The 25,403-nt window shown below is 31.4% G+C and overlaps 1 protein-coding gene across 2 annotated transcripts in view; it reads right to left on the bottom strand.

Moving 5' to 3' along the window:
- The window catches only part of LOC101962167 (cadherin-10), a 161,023-nt gene extending 137,712 nt beyond the window's left edge, over positions 1–23,311 (bottom strand). Inside the window, exon 1 of one of the 2 annotated variants that reach the window (XM_078016916.1) lies at positions 22,907–23,311. The gene's annotated coding sequence lies outside the window, so the exon portion shown is untranslated. The remainder of the gene's footprint in view (positions 1–22,906) is intronic. The other variant, XM_078016913.1, reaches the window with a different exon arrangement.
- Positions 23,312–25,403: the final 2,092 nt, after the last annotated feature.

A 25,403-nucleotide genomic window follows, 5' to 3' on the forward strand; every position in this document is an offset into this window, starting at 1 on the left:
TGCAATATGCTACATGAGATAAGAGTTTGCAAAACACCTAAATAGGAAAATGGCATTTGGAGTGTTAGTGTACTTCAATTTTAAATAGTGAAGTCAAAGGAAGCCTTCCTGAATAGATCATTCTGTCTAAAGACCTGAAAAAAAAAGAATGTAACTTGAGATGTGTATATGTGTATGTGCACACACGAATATTTAGATTCTTATGTAATACATGTAGTGTACATACACACACACACACACGAATGAAAAAGAAATGTTTCCATGTATAAGTGATAGCCAAATTCTAAACCATCTTGACAGTTCTTGCTATTTCTTTGGCGATTACCTCAAGTACGATTCTTTTTTTCCACAAAACAGTGGCATAATCTTGCTAGCTTGGGTTGAGAGAGATGGCGATAAGGCCACTACAGAAATAAGGATCCCCATTTGAAGCCCACTCAATTCATTTAGGATGAATTTTCCAGAAAATATCAACAAGAATTCAAATTCACTGGAATTCTATTTTGAAAAAATCATATTAATTTGATAAGGTGAATAATTGTTGATCATATTGTTCATCTTATAAAAGTGTGGGAAAGTACACAGTATGCATCAAGAATTGATTTAATTGACTCAAGGTGGCAGTCAGTGGTAGAGTGCTTGCCTACCATGTGCAGAGCCCTGGATTTGATTCCAGCTACACACACACAAACACACACACACAATTACAAATGGGTTGTGAGAATTTGCAAAGAAGATTGAGAGTCCTGAGAGAAGAAGAAAATTTTCCTAACCAGGCATACTAAACTCATTCTGTGGATATGAAAGACCTGTGATTACAGGCTACAGAATTTGGAATACAGTAGGATATATGACAATTTGCAGGAGCAGATATGTGCTTTAGGTGAACCACTACAACTTCTGATTAGAGAATCTATCATCATTCTAAAATCCTGTTGGTTACAGTGTTAATAATGATGCACTTTAAATGTGCTAATAGAAGCTTTTGAATATAGACTATGTGTAACTCTTCATTAGGTCCCCAGGACTTAATAAAATTTGAAGACAGAGGAGCTATTTATTGGTTGTAGTAGTAAAGTGGCTTTCAGTATTCATTAGATAACAAACATTGATTCATGCATTTTAATTACAAACAAATAAAACCATAGGTAATTAAGGGGGGAAATCAACCTCTAATGTCACATATTTCCACCTACATATTTTTAATAAAATATTTATTTAAAACCATTCAATTTTGTAAAAGAGATCAAGATTTTAGAAATCATATAATTTTATTCTTTCATTTCCCAAAGGTGATTCTGACACCAAATATATATGTGAATTGCATATTTAACCATAGTTCTGGCACATTTTAAGACACCAAAATATGTGGTTGCTTCAAAGAGGGCTGTGCTTAAAATGTTACATAAACTGCAATTGAAAAAAAATGGTATGCTTCTGCCAGAAATTAATATTAGTTCACCTTTCCACTCTGCCCCTCTGAAGGCAGAGGATTGAAAGGTGGAGTTACTGTATCAAGCAGCCTGGTATTGTTCTTTCTGCAGCCAGTTCTAAGCCAGCAGTCCTGGGGAGCCAGGGAAACTAGTCAGGCACATTATTAGTAGGGGTACAAGTTTAATTTAACAGTCCCAAACAGCTGAAAAGCATAAAGTTAATGACCACTTAGGCATGAAAATGCCTGATAATTGCAAATAAAATATGACATGTAATGAGAAGAAAAGGTAACAACAATATACTAATGTGCACCGATAGTTCACAACGTGTAAACTGCACAACAGATTTTAAAAGAGAACTAACATTGTAATGTGTGTCCTCAGAGGGGAGTATTTATTGAGTAAATCAAAAATCATTTAAATAATCAGATAATTCTCTATTTTCAACCACCTTGGCCTGTGTGAATAGAAAAAAAAAAATGCAGCTAACAAGAGAAAAATAAGAAAACACCAAACAGAGAGATTGTCGGGTTTGGCAGGAGAACTTCAACTGCAGTTAAGCATCATGTGAATAAAAATATTTATGAATTGAAATAACCCTGTGGTCAGAGTATCTCTTACCTTGCAGAAAAGGAAAGCTATCAGAATCAAAGCAAGTAGAAAGCAATTCTGAATTCCAAATGCAACTGCAGGGTGAGCTGTGCTTTTAAATAACCACATATGTGTTTTTTAGGGATTTGTCTCACAGCATGTCTTTTGTTTTTTTTCTCTACAGAACTGTCAACTATATCAGTGATGAAAATGAAAAATGTATCACTCAAAACTGTTGGGTTTTTTGCATTTTCTGAACTGTACCTTACCTAATAAGAAATGAAAGTTCTCTTTCTCTCTTTTCCCCTAAGAAATACATTTCTGTTACATTTCCACACTATCAAAGCATAACACCAGGTTGAAGGAAAAAAAAACAGGATATAAGCAGATACACAACAGAGAATTTTTTTTTTTAAGCTTTGGCACATGCTCTGGGGTACAGTAGGAGAAAAAAAAAAGCCCTATCATCAAGAAACAGTGTCCTATTATGAGGAAAAACAATTTTACAAATCAGTACTCTCTGGATTCTTTGCTTTGCTTCCTTCATAGCGCTTTTTACAATTAGGCATAAAAAATAGTTTTGTTAAATTTTATTTTCTGTTTCCCCTCCAAGAATACAAACTTCTTGAGATCATAGATATTTTTAATCAATATTTAAATGTATTTTTAAAACGCTGCAAATATTGCTACAAATTATACAATCAAACTCTGGGTAAGCAATACACAGAGAGACGAAAACATAATTGCTACTGAGGCACTTAGAGAAAGCCATGATGAAGTGACCGACACAGGTTGGACATGGTGATCACCACATGTCAAGGCTTCCATGTCAGTGTGTAAAATTGCAAGACTATTTCCATATTTCTCATTACACAGGTGAAGTCTAAGACACTTCATTTCATTCTTTTTCTCATTAACCCCTGCTAAAGTACTTTTTCTGTTCATGTTTTTCAAAATTACTTATTTTTTTCTATAAGTTCTGTTAGTCATACTTAACATTTGGATTCATTTTGACATAATTATAAATGCATGGCATTTAATTTGCTCTAATTTAGTCCCCAGGACTTTGCCTTTCTTTTTCCTCTTTCCTGCCCTGTTCCCTTCCCTCTATTCTACAAATCTTTCTGCTATTTACTTTCAGTTTTTTTTAATTACTATATTGTAGATGTACCTGATGGTGTGATTAACTGTGATATACCCATATATGTACAAATGAAAGTTAGGTCAGGTTTATTCTACTGTTTTTAAGAATAATAATTGTAGTTTCGTTTTTCAGATCTAGATTCAGCGTGGAACTTAAGAACTTATTCAAAATGCCTGATTTTGATGAACATGGACTAAAAAAATCAAGAGATATTAAGGCACAGGATAAAGTCCCTTAATAGGTGTAAAAGACAGGATAGAAACCCATATAGTAAAATGCTTTTCCTATTATTGAATTCTATGAACCATGCTCATGATAAAATGCTCTAACACAAGCTAAAAGTGTTACTTGAAAGAAATATAATAGAGCCAGAAAATGCTCACAGAAAGACAACCAAACTATCATTAAAGAAATGGAGTCACTTGGTATGGGAAGACCTTAGAGATTAGGATCTTCAATCTAGAAACTCTGACATCTATTAAATCATGAAGAAGGTAGACAGCATGAAAGCCAAGCTCTCCACAAACCTCAATTATACAAGGTCTAAGGGTACCGTGTGAAGTTTAAAAGAGATAAATTTAGGACAAATAATGGGAAGTGCCATACTATTTTATTTATTAGGTAGAGTGCTTGTAGAAGTTACAAAGGCTGAAAATATAATAGGTTCATAAAAGGTTTAGATAAAAAACATACAATAAATCAATTCTAGACTATTAAAGGGAATTGGTCTAATATACCATTAATACTGCTTTTATCTTTGTCAAAGTACAGAGCTCTCCTTGCTCCTTAGTTATATCTTAAGAGACCAAGCTTGAACAATTTTACACTGATTAAAAAAAAAAAAAAAAGTCTCAGAAACACAGGCCAAATGGCAGGAGTTGGTGTGGTGTATAACTCAATAGCTAGCTGTTGAATGAGTTGATTTTCAGCAGCCAAGGTGAAATTCCCAAATGACAATTATTAAAATATGATTTCACAAATTGAACCATCTCTTAGGATGCATTCTCCTCAAGACTATGAATTAATTCTTTACATTTAGAGGTAATATCTGACTGGAATATATCCAAAAATACACATAAATTCATAAATTGACAAAGATAAAAATGAACCAAAGGCCATTTCCCTACTAGATATGAACTTCAGATTTTGGTGCACAGAAAGAATTATTTGAAGTATCTTGGGCTCCTGGTGTTGAGGATCTATACAGGTTGCTTATATCATGGGGTTTGTCACATTTTGAAATGTTAATCTTTGCTGCAGAATAAAACATGTTCTTTCTATAATACACTCTCTCTTGGTAATTATGATTTGTAACATTTTTATTTAACATTGAGAGAGATAACTTTAGATTTATTTGGGGTTTTATGGCAAATTCTTGTTTGCTTATAACACTTGCTGCTACACTGACGTGAATTATTTGCAGAATAATGTTATTAGAACTTGTACACTAAATGTGAAAGCTTTACAGGTATTTTAGCTAAACGATAAAAAAACCTATGTTTATAAAATTTTAATTGTCAATGGACAGAGGTAAAAATGATTGCAAATAAAAATCATAGAACCAATAGGCATTCAAATTAAAATTAATTTCATGGAGCAGATTCTTTTGGTATATGGCACTGAGAGATAATATGGAGATTTTTCAAAGATTTAAAAGTATGTAATGCATTCCACTGTCGTATATATATTATTTAAAATTATGGCCAAAGTAAATTCAATGATCCACTTTTCGCTATATAGAAAAAACATTCCCATAATTCACATAATTTACCACGATATAATTTGAAGATTATTTGACAAAAATCCATAAAATAAATCCACCTTGGTTCCTATTTCAGAAACTTACAAGCAGGCATGAAAAACAATTATCACAGTAGAAAAAGTGAGTCCTGAAATACCATAAGTAATTTATTATAAGACAGTCATCGTCTTTAAGTATATGGTTATATTAAATATATTCCTATTATCACAAAAAAGCCCACAGTTTCAAAATCCATACCACCTGAATTTTTCAAACACTAGCCTACATTACAACTTCAATGCAGTTTTCTAAATATACATTTTTGTAAAAATATTTTTATAAAAATATAAAATATTTTAAAGCTTAGAGCCACAAGAGAAGAAATGTTATTCAAGTTTTCCTGGTAATAACCAGTTTGCCAAAATTTAAGAAGGTGTGTGTGTATGTGAGTGTACCTGAGAAGGCTTAGAGACAGTGAGTGGGTCAGTTTAGAAATATGGATGTAGAGTGTGGAATCTTTCGGGTTTTTTTTTCCATGTACAGTAGTTCCATGAAAATTTATAAGGTTTTGAAAATTAACTAATTCCATACAAAAGTTAATCCATATACATAACTTACCACTGTGATTCTTTTCCTATATACTTTGAAAATATTCTGTGTTAATTATACTTGTGGTATAAGTCTTATTTATCCAAGTGAGAACATTTAAATAAACTATAATGCTAAGAACAACATGAGGCTTACTAAGGAATTTATGGCTATCTTTTTGTAAATTGTTTTAGTGACACATTTATCGTCTAAATTCTTATCTTCTCACTCCTTACTGTTCAATAATTTTGACAACTCTATTTTATATATTAATAAAACAAAGGATGTTTAAAGTATAGTACATTTGCTATGCTTTTAAAGCTTAATTTCTAATTGCTTTTAGAATGACTTTTCTCTCATTGGGAAAGAATAACAATTATAAATCCCTAGTAAATAGAAATTTGTAAGAAAAGAATATAAGACTGGAACAAACTGAATACTTCTCTCAGGAATACAAGTATAGTCAGAAACAGAGTAGAGGTTAAGAATATAGGAACAGGCTAATATGTCAAAGACAGACCAAAGGAAGGAAAAAAATAAATATAAAAATGGGGGAGGGGAATTCCATTAAAATAGAACAAAGCTCAGTGGAATAGAGGAAGGGAACTGAGTGGGAAGGAGAAGGAATAGGAAGAGGAAGGAACAGTAGAATGAATCTGATCAAGCTCTCCTAGGTACATATTTGAATATACCATAGTGTATTTATTTATAAGGTACTAATTTTAAAAACTATAAATAAATAGAAGAAAGGTCATTAAAGCAGAGGGAAGTAAATCACGAGAAAGAAGGGGTAGGAAAGAAGAGATAATGGGGACTGAACTGGAGCAATTATATTTCATGATTGTATAATTATGTCAAAATGAAACCTAATATTATATATAACTAAAACTAATTTTAAAAATTAAAAAAACAACAACAACAAAAGAATAGAGGAGCAGGGGTCATATTATCAAGAGTATAATTCCGACCATGTCACATAACAGCATTTTGATTTGTGAAAGTTATCTAACCTGTCTTTCTCAGTGTTCTCCTTTGAAGATGGGAATAAATAGTATTGCCTGCTTTCTTTAAGGAGATGATAAGAAGAATACCAAATTCAAATCACTCAATATAGTGTCTACCATATAGAAGCTTGTCAGTAAGTGATCACTATAATTATTATGTGTATTATCAATATTAATCAGTTGTTTCAAGTCTGTTCCATAATAAATCTAGAATGTTCTATCTATAATCAGTATTGTTGCAAACAAAATGGTAGCTTTAATTACATAATGTTATTTAGTGTACAAAACACAATGAAAAATTTTACACAAGTATTATATACTGTATATCACATGTTAGGAATTATCACAATCAATTATAAAAATAAACTCATGATATTGATATTGTCTAAGTTTTTACTTTATACTGAAGACAAATTTGCCTCCTTTTGTAACATGGACGTAATAACATAGGGATGGTAGTTCCATGTCTACATTATATTTTTTAAGTGGCTAACTATGAATTTAGAAGCAATATTTTTAATAAAATGGAGATTTAAATAAATTACCCCTGTCCTGATCACAGTAACTAAACCTAAAGTGAAGAAGGGTTTGAACAAAACAATCTGACACATCAAAATGCCACCTCATATGAACATCAGCAGTTTTACAGGGTTTGAAATGCCAGAACACTATTGCCAAACACTAACTAAAGAAATTATGCATCAGTAAGATTCCTCTCCATCAATAAGAGAGGAAGCTACACAGCTATCAAGATGTCAGGAGCAGGAAGCAGAGTCAGGGAACAGCACAAACACCAAAATAATAACTCAGAATGTATGGGAAAATTGCTAGGGGTATAGAATGGGCAGACAAGTAGACATTTATGATTAATGGTATAACTCCATTGTCACCTCCAGGTAAGCTTATATAAAGAAATATTAGTACAGTTTTGAATTGGAAAGCATTTGAGTGTACTTTATTACTACAAGTTCATGCATATAAAATACCAAATATAGCATAAAAAATACCAAATACTATATTTGATTATATTATTACCTTATTCAACACTTGTTTCTTTAATAAGTACTTTCAAAATAGTACCTATTGTATAAACTTTTAATCATGTCAAAAGCCATTAGCCTAATATATAAGTCTCTTAATAAATGTAATTTTCTCCACAACAACCAAGCTGGGATCCTGAAGAACCAACCAACTTTCACATTCCTTCCTGCCTTTGCTCACAAGGATACATATTTGAGAATGCCAATTCCCTGCAGCCTTCTATCCATTCTCCAAGCCAGGGTTCATTAAGAATGCCATCTCTCCTACTACTTCAGCTTTCTGACTTATACTAATGATCCCTCATACTTAACGGGTTTATTATAGTCATTTTGGTACCTAATAATATTCCAATAAATACTTCTATGTACTACTTTGATTCTCAAAGACAAAGTGTCTCTTACTATTTAAATTACATTCATCTTTGTGTATAATGCAAAACTCTTCTCAGAGTATGTACCTAAAACAATAAATGGCTATAAATCAACATACAACAAAACAAGTAATTTATCTCAAGGTCCCCTTTAATAAATCTACTTCAATGAATAAATGCTTGTCATTTTAGATGTATTTAGAAGACTCTTTCTTTTTAAAAATAATTTGTAGTCAGTTCATGAGCTTACACTAAAACAATTCAGTATTACAATTTATTAAGGTTTGGCTCTCCAAAAAGCTCTTGTTTTAAAAGCATGATTCCCAGGGAGCAAGGTTCAAAGATTAAACTTTAGGCCTTGATTAGGACTATAACTTCATCAGTGGATTAATCCACTTGATGGATTAATAATCCAAATGGACTACTGAGTGGTAACTGTAGTCAGGTGGAGAATGGTTGGAAGCATTAAGTCTCCAGGTATGTTCAAGTGGGGGAAAAAAAAACTGCTTTGAGTTTCTTCTTTTAAAAACAAAAATTGCTTAAAGAAGGAGAAAGTGTATTTTTCCCAGTGGAACAACAACAAAAGCAAAACAGTTTTTTTGTGTGTTTCGTGGGTCATATAATCTCTAAATTACTCAATGATATTGTATCTTTTCATAAAAAACAAATCATCATGCATTTTCTACTTATATGATGAATGAATTTTCTTATCATACATTTGCTGATACATGGGAGATGATGAGCCAAGTGTTTGAGTTATAGGTAAGAACCAGAATGCTCCTGTTTTTAAGAGCACAATAATATGCAAAAGAAATAAGACAGATACAAAAGTAACTCTAGGTGGATGCTGACTTATGTAAAGGTAGTTATAAATACATAGTCAGGAGTTTTCCAAAGCTAGAAAGACATTTTATCTGTTGAGCTCACAGAATGTCTTTTGAAAATAGCATTTGAGGCCTATCTGAATTAGGTATGAGTTTTAGCAGGCATACCTGGGGTCAGAGTGGCCAAAATAAACACAACTGAAGAGATTAAAATAATAAAAATAAGATACTAAAATAAGGAGAATCTAGGAAGAACTGAGAACTAGTCTATTTTTCTGCAATATGAAGTGAATTATAGGAGAGCCAGCGGACCTACTTGTAGATCAGATTAGTGAAGACATGTGACTTTGACCTAGTAAGTTGTACTGATGTTGGTAAGATACACCAGAGTTTTATAATTGCAGAAAACAAAAATAGAAAACAACAACAACAAAAAAAAAGACTGAGCTCTTCACAAATATATCTTCATGTAAGTCTTACGGCAGAAAGGTTAGGAGACAGCCATGATATTATATAATCTAGACAAGAAAATAGGATTTGTTGAATAGAATCCTTAGCCAAGACCTTCATTTTGCTGCATTAGTAGCAGATGTAGGACTCTGTACATGTGACCACCTCTGGGGTGGGAGTAGCTTACTGGTCTGCAGTAGTGACTCTCAAACAAAATAGGGTCCTATGGGAGAAATGTTGAGTTAGTGATAGGTAAAACCATCACATCTTTACAGGCTCAGCTTAAGCTCATCACTCAAATAAGACTTTCCTAGATCCTAACATTGTCAAATACTTCATCTTTAACTCTTCTGATATCCTGTGCTTATGTTATTCTATGAAAGTATCAGCCTGTCCTGTCATGTCTACTTTTATTGTCTTCTGGACAAGAGCAAAAGTCATTTGAGATTAGAAGTTTAAATATGGTTAATTTTCATCACATCATCTTCCTAACATGCTGCTTTCTGCATAATGGAAAATCAATATATTTTAGTAAATGGTTAATTGTAGTAGAAATAGATTAAGAAAACATACTTAGGAAGGCTTAGGGGGGAAGAGATGCAAACATGAAGGTCAGCTGGGAGGTATCTCTATCTGCTATTATGTCAGAATTTTACTTTTTAATGACCAAAGACAGAGTTTGCACCTCCCAGTCCCTTGTCTGCTTCTCTAGGCTTACATGACCATACTCCCTACTCCACATTCCTCTGAGACTTCATTCAAATTACAAGCAAATCACTAAATGACTTGCAGTGTATTGGTCTTTATGTTTTTATCTCAGTGAGGAAGATTTAATATCTCACCTACACACCTTTCCCAAGTTCCTTGCAAATTCGATAATATATACCGAGAATTCTAAAGTGTGGCTGAATTGCAAAGGAAATTCTTTGTTCTCTAAATCTTTTCTGTAGTGTGGAATTGAAATTTTAAAAAAAAAAACCTATCATTTTTAATAAAAGATAGAACTAAAATGATTAATCAAATAATCATATTTTAGGAGGAAAGAGTTAAAAGCTAAAGTCAAAGCATTTTTAGCTGTAAGTTGCTGAAAAAGCAATAAAAGGTAGGCAAAAAAAAAAAAAAAAAAACTATCTGATATAGGTGACCATGAAAATTTCTTTATCACTTAAGAATAAGTGGATCAAATAAGTGGACAAATGAGCATGCTATATTTTAGACAAAAATTAAGAAGAAAGTGAAAGTTTCATAGCTCAAGTTTTGAGTGGTTTCTTGATTTTTGCTCACTTGTAGAGGTGTTTTTATGTTTATTTCTTTTATTTATGATTATTCACTTATTATTCATTTTAAAAAATTCTTTGTTTCCACCAGTTTCACTAAATGTGAATATGACATCATCAAAAGTTTGCATCTGGATTTTGGACACTTCTAAATTCTTAAATACATCATTTCTATTTCTGTCTTGTTTTTGTAGCTGATATAAATACTTTATATGTTCATTTGAAATCATACCTGGTGTGCAACATTGCAAAAAAAAAATCTAGCTGTTTTTTGAGAATAAAGCAAATCAATAGTGATATCTCTTAGAATAGAAGCACTTTTGTTGACAGAAAGAGCATGGTTTAACAGGAAGCAAAGTAATCTGTGCTTTCTTTCCATCAGGCTATTGGGCTATGCATGAGAAACAACATGCTCTGACCACTTGTTTTATATTAAAAGGCAGTCTAGCCTACTCAAAGCAGTGAGAGAAAACAACTTTCTGACATCAGTGAAAAAATCCTGGCTTTAATACATAGCATGTGTATAATCTTACGAGTTCATTCTAATTTTAAAAACCATGAGTGCTTATTGAGCTCTATTCTGTTAATTAAATCAAATCATTTCTTTGCCCTCCAAAACAGGCATTACAAACTGTTTCATTGCAGCCTGAGAGAGACTAAGAGACTAAACTATTCCATGTCCCATCTTGGAACTGAAATTCTGTTCAGGCTTTGATGTTGATGATGTTGATGATGTTGATGGGAATGACAATGATGACAAAAAATATTTTAGGATGTAGCATAAGCATGTTTAAAAATAGCTATGAATACACATATATTATAGAAATAAAATAAGGAACATTTTTATGTTCATCTATTGCTACAGATGAGGTAAAAGGAAAATTGTTTTTCATGAAATTTCTATCTTTTTACATTTAGAAAATAAAGTAAATAATGAGGCATAAGTCCATATGAGCAATCAATGATTTTTCTAGATTCAAATATCTAGGTCAGTATTTATTTCCAGTTTCTAGAAAGTTATTTATTCCTTTTTTTACAAAAATGTAGCACTTATTTATAAGATATAAGAGAACACTACAAATTTCCCTTCCATGAAAAATAAGTAAAAGATGCTTTATATTTAGTGAATTTGTACACTATAATCTAAGTAAATATCATTTACTTTAGTATTTATTGAAAAGTAAAACAAAAATATTTCTCTCTGAATTTCCAATGAGTCCACTGTAAAATATTCAATGACCAGAATTTACTGGCATCAGATCTTTCCTTTAAAGTTATATAAAATGCAGAATAACCATACCAGAGAATTCGGGAAGGGAGTTTTCCTTGGAAAAGTTAAATATTTAAGGAGTTCCTTGATTTTGTTTGCAACTGAATGGTAAAATTGTATCTTGTTTCAAAAAGTTGCTTAAAATATTTTACATTTTTCTAATTCAATGTTTGTTTTAATTCATATAAATAAGTAACAATTAAATGGAATTCATCTATGATACATTTTTAATGTGATTTTTAATGTGATTCAAAGTTTTGAAATACAATGTTCTCTTGGAGAACCTGAATCCAGAGAACATTCTCTAATTACAATGACATGGCCACAAGATGGCTCCAAACACCGAATTAAGTTACCTTCCCTCTGGGCAAGTGAATAGAATGTAGCCAGAAATATTAGCAGTGATTTTCCCTATAAATGGGTCAACACTTCAAAAAAAAAAAAAATTCATTTCAATCCTCTGATGAACTCCAAAGAATAAGTTATGTCATTTTTAAACTGAAAACATTTAAAACAACACATAAAGTTGAAAGGTTTTAAAAATTTGAAGGATTTTTAAAGGACATGATAATTTTAGAAGTCTGCACAATTAATAATTCAATAACATGTATTTTCTCAGATTTTTAAATTAATTTACAACTAATATTACACATTTTCCCCTTATTTCCAAATAAATGAAATAAAAATAAATGCAAGTAAGTGATCTTTGTCTTTAGTATGATAAAAGAATTTTAAAACCAAACAAAAAATATCTGATATTTAGCCCTTAAAATTTTTAAAAGTAAGGTAGACAAAGATAATAAAATATACTGCATTTTATTTTATTTTTTATGCCTTTATACATATACTTTGTTGGCATTTTAAAATGTAGACAATGTTAATAGAACATAGTAAATTAGCTTTCCCTATCAATCAGCTATAGGGTTAAATCATTTAGCCAAATATTACAGTGAGGCTGTGAAAAACAACATGCTACTAAATAGCCACTGCCACTGCATTAATAAAAATGACAAAAAGGACTATAATTTTGATTAACAGATAAATGAATGATTAAATAGGTAATAAATATAAAATATAGTATGACCAAATAAAAATCTCTATCCTATGTTTAGAAAATTTTATTTGTTGGCTAGTTTTAATGCTCTCTACTATGGTGACCTTACCTTCACAAGTTGGTGCATAGGATAAAGTACCAAGTGTGTCCTTTTATATGTGAACTTCTAAAATAAATACATTAATTTGTCCAGAGTTATAAATAAAAATGAAAGATAAAATAGCTGATATAATTCTTAATCTTTATAATTAAGTTTCATAAAGACAGATACCTATGGAATCATAAATGTGTATATCGTAAACGAAACTATGTTTTGGTCTGTTTATGTAATCTATAGAAATTATTCCAGAAGTGTTTTTAATTACAATATAGAGTCCAAAAGGGAAGAAAGAAAATACAGAAACAGTGATTTTAAATTGATCTTCCCATCACCTTGAATGTGAACTATGAAAAGAATGAATTATCAAACTAAAACCTGTTAAACTTTCCACATTTTACAGGTGGTTCTATATCTTCATCAGTTTCAGGCAACTCGTCTAAGAAATTGGTAGCCCCCTGACCTTTCAGCTTATAATATAGACTGTAGAATTATTCGTGAGATTTATAGGTATCAAATGTTAATGGGATTATTTCTGGAATGTTCTACCTCTATTCATCATTCTTTTTCTGTACTCATTACTCTGACCTCAAGAAGGAAAATTTGTGAATGAACCATTATTAGAGTATAATCAGAAATGGCTCAGGTTTCACCTGAGTGAGTTCATGTGGCTTATGGAACTCACAACACTTAGTCTCGATCTTTCTAATGCCCTTTCCTCCTCTTTGCCTGATTCATGTACTTTATATCATTTCAAAATTCATGCCCATAAAGTCCATAGTTCATGGCTATCTGAGAATGCATTTTAAGTTTTCGGTTTGCAGTCAACTCATTCAACTCTAGATAATTGACAGATTCTCAATCTTTAGGAAATTAATATATTTATAACTTTTATATACAAAGAACTTACCAAATACACTAATAGGTTATATCAGAATTTTCCAATTGCATTAATAGATAAATGGACCACGTTCTTAGAATCATTTTATTCAAACTCCCTCCTCCCCCCAAAAAAAAATACAATGAAGAATTTATGATCTTCCCTAATAGAATTGGTGAGAGCATCAGACTTAAAACACCAAGAACTTACAAAATGGGACAAGTTAAAATAGTCAACAAGTGTAAAGTTGTAGTCCAACCAAAATCATATGATATGGTTAAAAGAAAACAACATTTTAAAAAATACCACAAATCACATCAATTTACATAAATTAATAATTATATCAATGAAAATAACATCAATATGCAATACTAGGACACCAATTGTGTGTTAGAAATTGTTAGATTTCTTCTAATCATGCTTCTTTTAATCATGACAATTGCCCTATTATGTAAGTACCATCATTAATCCCATTTAACAGATCAGAAAACCAGCAGTGGTATTGAATATTAATAAAATGGTAAGTGGCACAGCTAGGGGTTTAATCAGTCAGACTGCTGCCATGGTTCATGCTTTTATCCATTAAACATCCTTATGAGAGCATTTAGGTTAGGTTCATTACATTTTCTAAAAAAATAATTTCAATGTTTCTGGCATGCAGCTTTAATATTGTACAGTCTCCTTAAATATAAAAAAGCAACCTGAAATTTTATGTAAGAGAGTCTTCTTTTACTGAGTGACTAAGTTTGAAATTCAGGGGCTTTTATGGAGTGCAGATTTTCATCACTTGACATGAGGAAGCTCCTATTTATAACAATTTTTAGTGATAGAACTTTGGAAAATACTTGGCCTTCAAATATGTATTTTTTTCTGTACACTTCTTGTCTTGGATGGGCATAGTAGTCTTGAATTTTGATACTTGTTTCAGTCTATATAGTTCCCTGCATCTGCAAGATGAAAATTGGCTATTGCAATATTTGAAGTGCACCAAAGATCACCTACCAAAAGGCTGCTCTTACTGAAGCAGCAATTCACAGTGCACTCTTGGGGCTACATTGAATGAATCTGAAGCTACACACACACACACACACACACACACACAATATATATATATATATATATTGAATCAAACAGCTAACTCACTTTGATATTTTTTGAAAGATGTCAGTTGGCTTCTTGAAAGATGTCAGTTGGCTTTGAATATGTTAGTGTAACTTCAGTAGTAAACATGAATTTAGATACCTGTATTATGCACTTTAAAAAACATAGTAAAATCATTAAATGTATCAAAACTGAAATATGATAAGTCACGTGATTATTCATTTAGTGCCTCATGGAAAGTACATTTCAGTTTTTTTAATTGTTCATTTTCTCTCTCATATATATGTGTGTGTGTGTGTGTGTGTGTGTGTGTGTGTGTGTGTGTATGTGTGTGTGTATTTCTAGCTATCTCACAGTGCCTGGCATATGATATTTAAAGAATAAATGAAAGAAAGTAGGAATGAGTGAAACAATATTCTAAGAGTGTTCTCTAATTGTATATATAATACATGGCCAAAACTGAAGACTGTTGGGTGGAGGAATAAGTGATTGCCCAATGATGTTCTCTTGTCTGACTTTACTATCTTGAGAAAATGGAAACAGAACATAACTAATGATTTTCTATTATAAATAATAAGGTACTAATATCTCACATTATCATGAATATCTCACATTAGACTCTTCCTCCCTCCAAGGACAAAATTTGTATTGAATTCTTCTTTATATTTCCTGGTGTGACAAGAAGAAATGGTCGAGGTTACTTTCCTCAAAATGAAAGAAATTAATAGGAACTAAGGAAAAATTGAGAAAGCCATCAGTATGCTATTTATGTTTATAATAGAAAATGCAAGAGAAAAATTCCAATATGTCATAGAATAAACTGAAATATATGAAAGACCAAAATTAAAAGACAATTAACTTAATGAGTGTAGATTTTTACCTTATACTACTGAAGCTCTTTGTACTACTAAAAACATTAAATTTCCATAAAGAGACTTTAGGAACAGTGGTTTTTTTTTTATGTAAAGTCATTAATTTACTTCATTAATTTACTTCAATGAAGTAGAAGTCTTCTCTCATTCATTCTTTTTTTTCTTCCTGAACCTACCTAGATATAGGTATCTACCTAGCTGATGATTGATCAATCTAGCTTCTACCTACAAAGTAAAGTGAATTAATGTCTTTGCTCTGTACACATCGCCATTGGGCTTAAATTCGGATTTCAATTCTATGACAGTAAGTGATCTAAATACAAGAAGAAAAAAAAGCATATTAACGAAAGTATTTCTTAGATTTTAAAGATATTTCATTTATGTATTTAAAAATTACACATATTGACCTGAATTTGTTTTCAATACTAAATGTGTATTAAAAGAAGTGAGTGAAGATTTAATAAAACATATGTGAAACTATCTAGTTATTAACTACTGAAAATATAATACATATATTATAAAAGGCATAATTATTAGAAGAGATTTTTTTTCTTTTTTTTCTTTTTCTTTTCTTTTTTTTTTTTTGCACCAAGAATTGAACTCAAGGGATCTCCACCACTAAGCCACATCCCCAACCCTATTTTGTATTTTATTTAGAGACAGGGTCTCACTGAGTTGCATAGCACCTTGCTAAGTTGCTGAGGCTGACTTTGAACTTGTGATCCTCCTGCCTCAGCTTCCCCAGACTTTGGGATTAATTACAGGCATGAGCCACCATGCCCTGCTAGTTCTCACTGCATCCATACAAAAAGCTTTATGTCAGCTTGGAGGGTGGTCACTTATTTAGTGCAGAAATTCTACAGAAAATCTACACTTCTCATTCAGAAGTGAAGAGAAAAGAAAACTTAAGAAAGAGGGAAGAGTGTTTCTAAGTATATATCTAGGTTCAGGATTCAATTTTTAATTCACCTCTAAAAGAATAATAAGCCTTGGCTGAGGGGGAGATAAAAAAATAAAGAGTTGCTCAAAGTTCCTGTTGCTGAAGAAATACTTAAATTTAGAAGAATATACAGAAATTTAGAAGACTCTATAGAGACAGATGACATCCATATATTAGTGATTTATGCTGTATGGTGACTATATGTTTAAAAATTCCTATAATGACCACATATGGTTGAAGTAAACCCACAAAGCAGAAAAAACTCTCAACTTACACTTTAGAAAACAGTAAAACATTATATATATACATATATATGTATATATGTGTATGCGTGTATATATATATAAACTTTATACTCGACTAAGGTAATGGTTAATCAATGTTTACTCAGTTCTCTTATTTGATGAATAAGTTGACATACATTTAATTTTACCCCAATAGTTTCTTTCCTTCTTTTATCATAACTAAAGTCAATGAATGAAACAATGCTGACTTTAAAAACATTCAATTTATATTCTTAATTTTATTGACAATTGTTTTAAACCAACCAAGTTAGTGGTTGCAAACTATAAGTTTTTGTTTGTGTAAAGAAAATTATTTAGGGGCTGGGGTTTTGGCTCAGTGGTAGAATGCTAGCACTTATAACAAGGCACTGGGTTCAATCCTCAGCACCACATAAAAATAAATAAATAAATAAAATTATGAAAAAAGAAAATGTTTTATTAAAATATTTTATGAATATAATTTATGGGTTGAAGAGTTACATGTTAAAAAAACACTTAAAATTTTCAGATAATTCAAATATTTCAATCTACCTAAATATAAGCATATTAACTTGAAGTTTATCATTAGAAATTAAATCACCATGGAAACATTATGACTCCTTATTTAAACTTAAAATTTTATTCAAGAACTATGGAAATATTTATTTATTTTTTTAAATCCCAGAAGTTACAATGACTTCAAAGGAAGTTTAACTGGTTTCATTTGGAATGAAAAAGGAAATTCATCTACATGAAAAAGGAAATTGTTTACTTTTAAAAGCTGTATTAGTATTATGCCTAGAAATGTATTCAAAATTTTCTGATTACTCAGGCAAATATGTTGATTGGCTTTGATCTATTCAGATAACTATCTGAATCTGAACTTTAATTCTTGTATTTACACATCTTGTGGAAAGACGGAAGAGAATTACCTGAATAATTCAAGTTAAAATATTTACTTTATTCAGCCTGTTGATTATTTTAATTTGCAACAAGTTCTACTTAACCTGATTATTGTTCCAACTCATTTCCCAAGTTTTTAATTGGAAATCAGGAGCCAGTTCTTTACTCCACAATACTAAGAGTAGACATCTTTCCCTACATATCAGGTTTTTTTCTTATATTAAAAACTGGTGTATTTCTTTTTCACAATAAAGAAAAATCCACATGTCTAATGAACCACTGCTTTCTGAAAATATGAAATTTATATTTGATTTATATTTAAAATCAAGGCTCTATCAAACTACTTAAATACTTTCTCATACAGCAAATCAACACAGATCCACAATCAATAACTGATGCACTGAGTATAATAATTCATGCCTATGCAGTCTACAGTCTGATTATTTGCAGAAGAAATTCCATTAATAAATGCTGGATTCCATATTTCCTTGCTAGTACAATCAACTACGTTGGTGCCAATTTCAACTTCTCAGAAGCCTCAATGTTATAAATAAGAATCGCTTTCATTTTTAAAGACACACTTTAGCCAACTGAACTGTCAAATACTTTATGCTATGATGCAAAGCATAATGCAATAAATACAGTGTATAATGTGGCAGACGTTAGAATACTGGTCATAAAAACACAAGATTTACAGAAATATTATTGATATAGGGCAATATAAAAAAGCACATGAAATATTTATTTAAGTACTTTTGTAATTGTCACAAATGAGGAAGCAAAGGAAAGAGGGAGAGAGGGAGGAGGAAGAAAAAGGAGAAGGGAGAGAGAAAAAAAAATCTTACTGTTCCATTTATGAAGACAAATAGGATTCTGAAGAGTTTAGACATGTCATTTAATGCTGAATTTCCTGTTGTGAGAAAGTATTGTATTCTATCTTATGGCCTATTGCTTAATCTTGTCCTGAAGCTTAAAATGTCATTTAACTTTAATTTACATAACTGCATCATACAGAGTTTGTAGAATCAAGCCTGCTTTCTAAAAAAAAAAAAAAAAAAAGGTATTGAAATTGAGATCACATGATTTGGTAAAGTGCTTTAAAACGTACTGATAAACTCTTGAAGGATATGGATCTCTTTGCTGAGAGGGATTGTCACATGAAGGTATTTCAACCTCCCACAAGCAAGCATTTTCAAGGAACCTTACAAGCTAAAATGATGTAAAAAGTGATTTTATTTTACCCATTTTCATTCAATTAGAAGTTTCTTTCTCTTTTTCTTAATCCTACTTCCAATATGGTTAGTATGTTTGACAAGTGTTTCTTAGTCATAAAGAGGTATAGAGATTAAGACATCACACTGCAGCAAAAAAACAAAACAAAACAAAAAAAACAATTGGTTTTTAAAAAAGCATTTTATTCTTAAATTTTACGTTACTTTTTGCAAGAAGTCACATTGATACTAAAGTGTTAAGCAAAAGTTGACTCTAAAACAATGTTTAAAAACCTGACCTGTCAGATTATTTTAACTGATCAGTATTAATATTTCATTAAAGATCATACATTCCCAGAAATCTACAACTTTAATGTGATTGATCTGATCATCTTACAATGCTCATGTCTTATTTTAGTTGGATTGGAGGTTATCGGGAAGGTAAGGAAAAAACAAAATGGCCTTACATGTTTCAGGCACCATCCAGTTAAACAAGAAAACACAACTAGACTGTCAAGGGCTCAAGGGCTCATACTAAAATGTCAAGTGAGGTAAGGCTACAGTAGAGTCAGAAAGTAAGGACAGAGGTGACCCTGAATTGATAGCATTGCTTCTTGTTTGAAAATTTTCTCATTATATACATAAAAGAAATCTCTAATTTTTGAGTGTTGAATTCATTGGATTAAAAGCAAAATGTGTCATATTAATGTTCTCTGAACATGATCCAAATATTTTAAGTAAGAACAACAACAACAAAAAAAGGCAGATTTAAAACATTTAACTTTAGGATATTTTCTCTATATGTGTTTCAGGTTACTATGACAAAACAAAATTTTCTGGATGAACCCATTGGTCTAAATAAGAATTATCAAAAGAAAATCAAATTTTTGTACATTATATTTCATTTTTCATCTATATGTTTAAATTGTCATTCTTTGGAATTTGGTTTCTTCCCCCAAACATTCATAATAAGTATCATAAATTATCATTATAGCAATGATTAGTCAATTTTACATTTGTTCAATATAAATCTAACAAGAATAAGGGAGTCTTTCTTGCTACTTGATTTTTCATTTCAGTCTCTTTCAGACAGAACTATTAAATCTAATGTAGTTAGTAAATTGACATTTCTAAAGTCCTGTTCCAAAATAATATTTTGGGTAAATCAACAATAGTATTCAAAACCTACACCTGAAATTCAGATGAAATATCTGAATGAAATTAGTGATGATTGGCATAATTACTTTTTACATTTCTCTCTACATACTTTGTTTCAGTAATTTCTAAGCAATTCTAATGTGGCAATAGTATTAGAATGCAAATTACATAGCAAAAATAAGAATAAACTGTGGCTAATATTTTTGAAGCCCCAAAACTAGAATATAGTTGAATTATATCCATGATTTGTACTAATTGCTTACTGTGCAACATTGTTACTGATAATAACACTTAACAAAAATATAGTTCACTTTGCTGCTGAATCAGCATCATCATAGTCACTGCTATTCCTGTGCTGCAGCCTAGTGGAATGATTCGGTATAAAAAGGAAATATTCCAGGAGGACATGGTGCTATCACTTGCTGCAAAGTAGGTTAAAAAACATAGGAAATAAGTCATATGGCAAGAAATCCCCCAGATAACAAATACTTTGCTTTAGTTATTTGTTTCAATGTGGAATTCAGTAGAGGTCAACACTTTCACCCTTTATTTTCATCAGAGTTCATAAATTTTGCAAATTACATTTTCAGTTTCAAACATTTTACTTTTAACATGAAAAAAATCATTTGTTGTTTTTTTAAATGAACTTTCTTAATAATTTGCCAAAAATGTGTATCTGCCTAGGCAGAAAATCATTCATTTATTTTTTTTTAAAGAAAACCTCAGGGTAGGTAAAACCTAACAGTGAAATGTTAAACTGAAACCTGTATAGTACTATTTTTTTTCATAATAAACAGGTTTTTTTTTTTTTAATAAGTATCAGGGAATATCACCTGGAACCTTAATCAGGTAACAGGTAATTTAACCATTACCCAAACATATATGCACACATGCATGGGTTCTCATACAGTTTACATTCTGTTTTCCCATTTCCTTGGTTCTCTCCACCCCCCAACATCAAGTAAATGGAATTCTATTATTTGACTGGAGTCAGAGAAGGCAAAGGCATTCACCAGGGAAGTCAATTTGTTAGCAGCAAGTATTTGAAACCAAAGAAGTATCTGATTTAATGAAAGCAGACATTGACTCATACTTTATAAACACAGCCAAGAAAAAAAGAAAAAAAAAAAAGACAGCATATCAAAGGAGCATTTCTTTATATTTTTATCATCAGAGTGGCTTTTCATTTGATGTGTCCCTCAACCAGACACAGGCTGTTTATATTTGTTCATTTACCCATCCCTGCACTCCTCCCTTCCCACAGAAGCCCCTATTTCCTTATGCACTGCACATTGAATACATATGTGCCACATTTACTACACTGGGTGCAAAAGGGCAGAGATTATCCGGGCAACTTATTTACCCATTTTTCTAGGCTGTAACTAACCTCTTCCTTTTTTCATCACCTTAACTAAAAATGAACATGCAGCTCTGTCAATGACATAATGTTTTCATGAAAGTTCTACTAATTAAAAATCCTCACCATACCAGACCTAAAAAATGAGCACACTCTTGCCAAGTGTTATTCACCACAGAGAAGCTCTTGTAGCTATGTTTTAAAGAAATATAGAGAGGGGGATGGTGTGCAGAGAGAAAGTCTACTAACATATGCATTGAAGTATAACAGCTGTCAGCATCAGAGGGACAGATTATTTTTAATATAGATCCTTCAAGAGAAAAAAATAAGAAAAAATAATGCACCTCTAAAAACCTGAGAAGAAATGGATGTGCAGATTTGGATAATAAAAGCTTTTACTGGAATAAAGGAAATTAAGTAAACAGATCTGCTTTTTTGAAAGCAAAAGATGATAGGTTGGTACTAAAATGATGTTTGTCTTTGAGTGTACCTATAGTCTCCCCTTTTTTAATGATAAAGAGATAGCAGGTTTTTATTTGGAGGCATAAAAACACTTGCAGACTCCTGTTTTTACCCATACTTATAATGCTATCAATAGTTACTTGTTGGGGACAGGCATTTAGACTTGCAATATGCTGCATTAATTTAACACCACATAAAATATGGATTTTATTGCAGCACAGACAATAAATGCTGCAACTGCTGACTACATGCATTTAATTCCCTCTTCTTAATCTATCCCCCCTCATACTTCTGACTCAGATTTAAAATGTGAATATAGGCATTATGCCTATTTTATTTCTAATGAATGTCAATCTACTGTATATATAGATGCTTAGTGACCATTGACAGCTTCAAGGAATCTCTCTTCTGCCTGTCATCTCTCTTTATACTGAAGATACAATGAACTATGACTATGAAGAAGTACAGAGTGAATCCATTCATATGGAATGCAAAGTAATGTTAGGTGATGTTAGAGTTCACAGCAACAATGTTGCTTCTTAAACTGATTTTTAAAATAAACAAATATGAGCATGACAAATTACACTCCACAATAAAATTTTAGCGTTTGTTCAGAGTGAATGAATTTGCAAACTCTAATAACATGATCTACTGTTGAGCATAATATATAATTTATCCAGTTTTGCATTACCTATATAGATATTCCCAGTATTTTCTGGAATCTGCTATAAAGAGTTGTATCCTTATTTGTTTATTAAACATAATTATTTTGAAATAATTGTTAAATACAACTTAAAAAACAAACATATCTCCCCCAAGGGAAGAAAAGAAAAAGACCTTAAGGGAGTTAAAGAAAAGAGGTGAAGGCTTCCTACCTTTTTTTTTATCAGCTTCTGGATAGCGGAAGTTGGTTCCAGCCAAAATAACCCTGGAGAAACTGTCACTAGGTCCCCTTTTTGTTTGTTTTCTGCTATTATTTTCTATCACTGATTCTACTTCAATCTAACTCAAGCTTTCTCTCAGCATCACTTTTAACTCTGGACGGCAGGGAACCGAAGAAAACGGGGGCGAGCTCTCTCTCTGATTGGCTTTCATTCAGTGCTTCTGATTAAGGAGGAAAAAAAAGAAGAAGAAGAAAGAAAGAAAGAAAGGAAAGGGGGGGAAAAGCCCTTGCTCGCACGGAGAGAAAGGTTCTGCTGATGGAGCTGCAGCACTCGCCATGGGAAGGTTAGAGACTGGGGAAGTGCTTGCTTCTGCGAGCACACAGCGATTTGCAAGTGAATGCAAGGGGAGGGCGCATCCGAGAGGAGGGCTCTGCTTGAAAGGAGTCCCCTCCCCCGCAGGGCAGAAAGACTCTCTGTTTCAAGCTAAGGTAATCAGCCCAATCTAATCCGCCTGCGTCCGTAATACAATCCCAGGAACAGGATTCTGCAATTGTTTCTTGCAATTCTTCTTCTTTTTTTTTTCTAAATAGATACTTCTTTTTTTTTTTTCTTCTAGCATATATTTTTCTTTACCATGCTGTCACCACACTCCCAAGTATTAATGGGAGCGCCAAGTCAAATTGCCATCAGACCTGATGTGTTACCAGAGTAATAGTTGTTGCGGTTTCAAATGTTTATTTGTTTGTTTTTTTAGTAAACTTTCTCTCCTTGATTCTCCATTTACGTTTCTGTTGTTATTGTTGTTGTGTATTGTCATAAGGAGAAAATACCGTGTTCATAATTTGCAAGTTTTATCTGCTTAATCTTACCAGCTTTGTACTTCAATATTTTAGAGATAAAATGTTTTATTAGTAATTAATATGTAGTTAGTATTATCAAAATATTTAGATTTTAGACTTGATCTAGTTTCTTTTTGTCTTGACTTTTATTTATCATAAATATGAATTTCATACCCAAATTAGTCTATAGACAGATTTAAATGGATTTGAAGGTTTTTATCTACTTATCAGCCATGTAATTGTTTGACTCTGTATTTATCTTTCACTATATTAAATTATAATCAACCAAAACCTTACCAAAGGATGTCAGTATAGCTCCATAAAATAATTACCACCTACATATTTTTTCTGGCTACACACAGATTTCTTTTTAAAGTGCCTACATAAAAAAAATTGTATATATATATATATATATATATATATATATATATATAGTTTAGTACATTCATATACAATATACTTAACTTACAAGATGTAATTATATAGAGAAAGAGAAATTATGAACATCATCTTCTCTAAGATCTTTTAAAGAGATAACAATGCTCAGCCAGATGCCCTAGAGCACACCTATAATCCTGGGGGCTTGGGAGGCTGACTCAGGATCATGACAATTTCAAGACCACCTTTAAAAATTTAATGAGGTCAATACCCTTTCTCAAAATTTAAAAATTTTAAAAGGAGTTGGGGGTGGGGGTGTGGCTCAGTGGTAGAGAGCCCCTGGGTTCAATCCCCAGTTCTATTACTAGTACTATAACTACTACTACTAGTAATAATAATAATAATAATAATACTTAGACTGTTAAATGTTTTGCTAACTAGGGACAGAATCAAAATTAAATATTCATATTCCTACTTCTAGTCTAGCACTGTTTGGGGGATGACATACTACCTCTTCAGTATTTATTTGATCTTTCTAAACATCAGGAGGCCCCTCATAAAATCACAAACTGCAAAAGAAACTCAAACCCGGGTTCATTGGGGAGAATGACGTTCTAAATTCAGTTTCAAAGAACCTTCAATGTGTCACAGGTTATTATATGACCAGTGTTGGTAACTAGTATTATATTCAAGCATACTAAATATTTTCCCTCAGCTGGATAATATTTATTATAGTTAGAAGTTTAAAATTATTGGAAATTTTAAACATAAGGAAATTAGGATATGTAAAATTGTTTCATAATAATAGCTCCAGAATTCTGTGAATCATGTGACCATACATTTTCAACAAAGTCCTTTTATTTCAGAGCCCCTATATATGTCAATAGGTTGTGTTTGTGTCTTGTATATAATTGTAGTATTTATACATTAAAGTTGGCTTCCAAGAGAAATTTCAAACACTCAGACACTATTAGTAAATTATATAGCATTTAATTAAATGTAGTTGATGAGGTACATACATAAAAGTTAATTGTTCTCTTATTAATTATTTTTGCATGTTTGTTGCTAATATCAGAATAAATGAAGGTATAATATGAAAAAAAATTTGGATTATATTTAAGTGACTAACTAAGAAAATAATCAAAGGCTGAGATCTGAAGTAAAATTCAATTTTCTTAATTGGAATATATACAGCAATGATGTATTATCAAAGCAAGCTTTTTAAAAATAAATTTCTGTTTCTATGATAGTTCTGTTTTAATAGTCATCAG

Source organism: Ictidomys tridecemlineatus, chromosome 1 (assembly GCF_052094955.1).
Source record: "Ictidomys tridecemlineatus isolate mIctTri1 chromosome 1, mIctTri1.hap1, whole genome shotgun sequence".
Lineage (NCBI taxonomy): Eukaryota > Metazoa > Chordata > Mammalia > Rodentia > Sciuridae > Ictidomys > Ictidomys tridecemlineatus.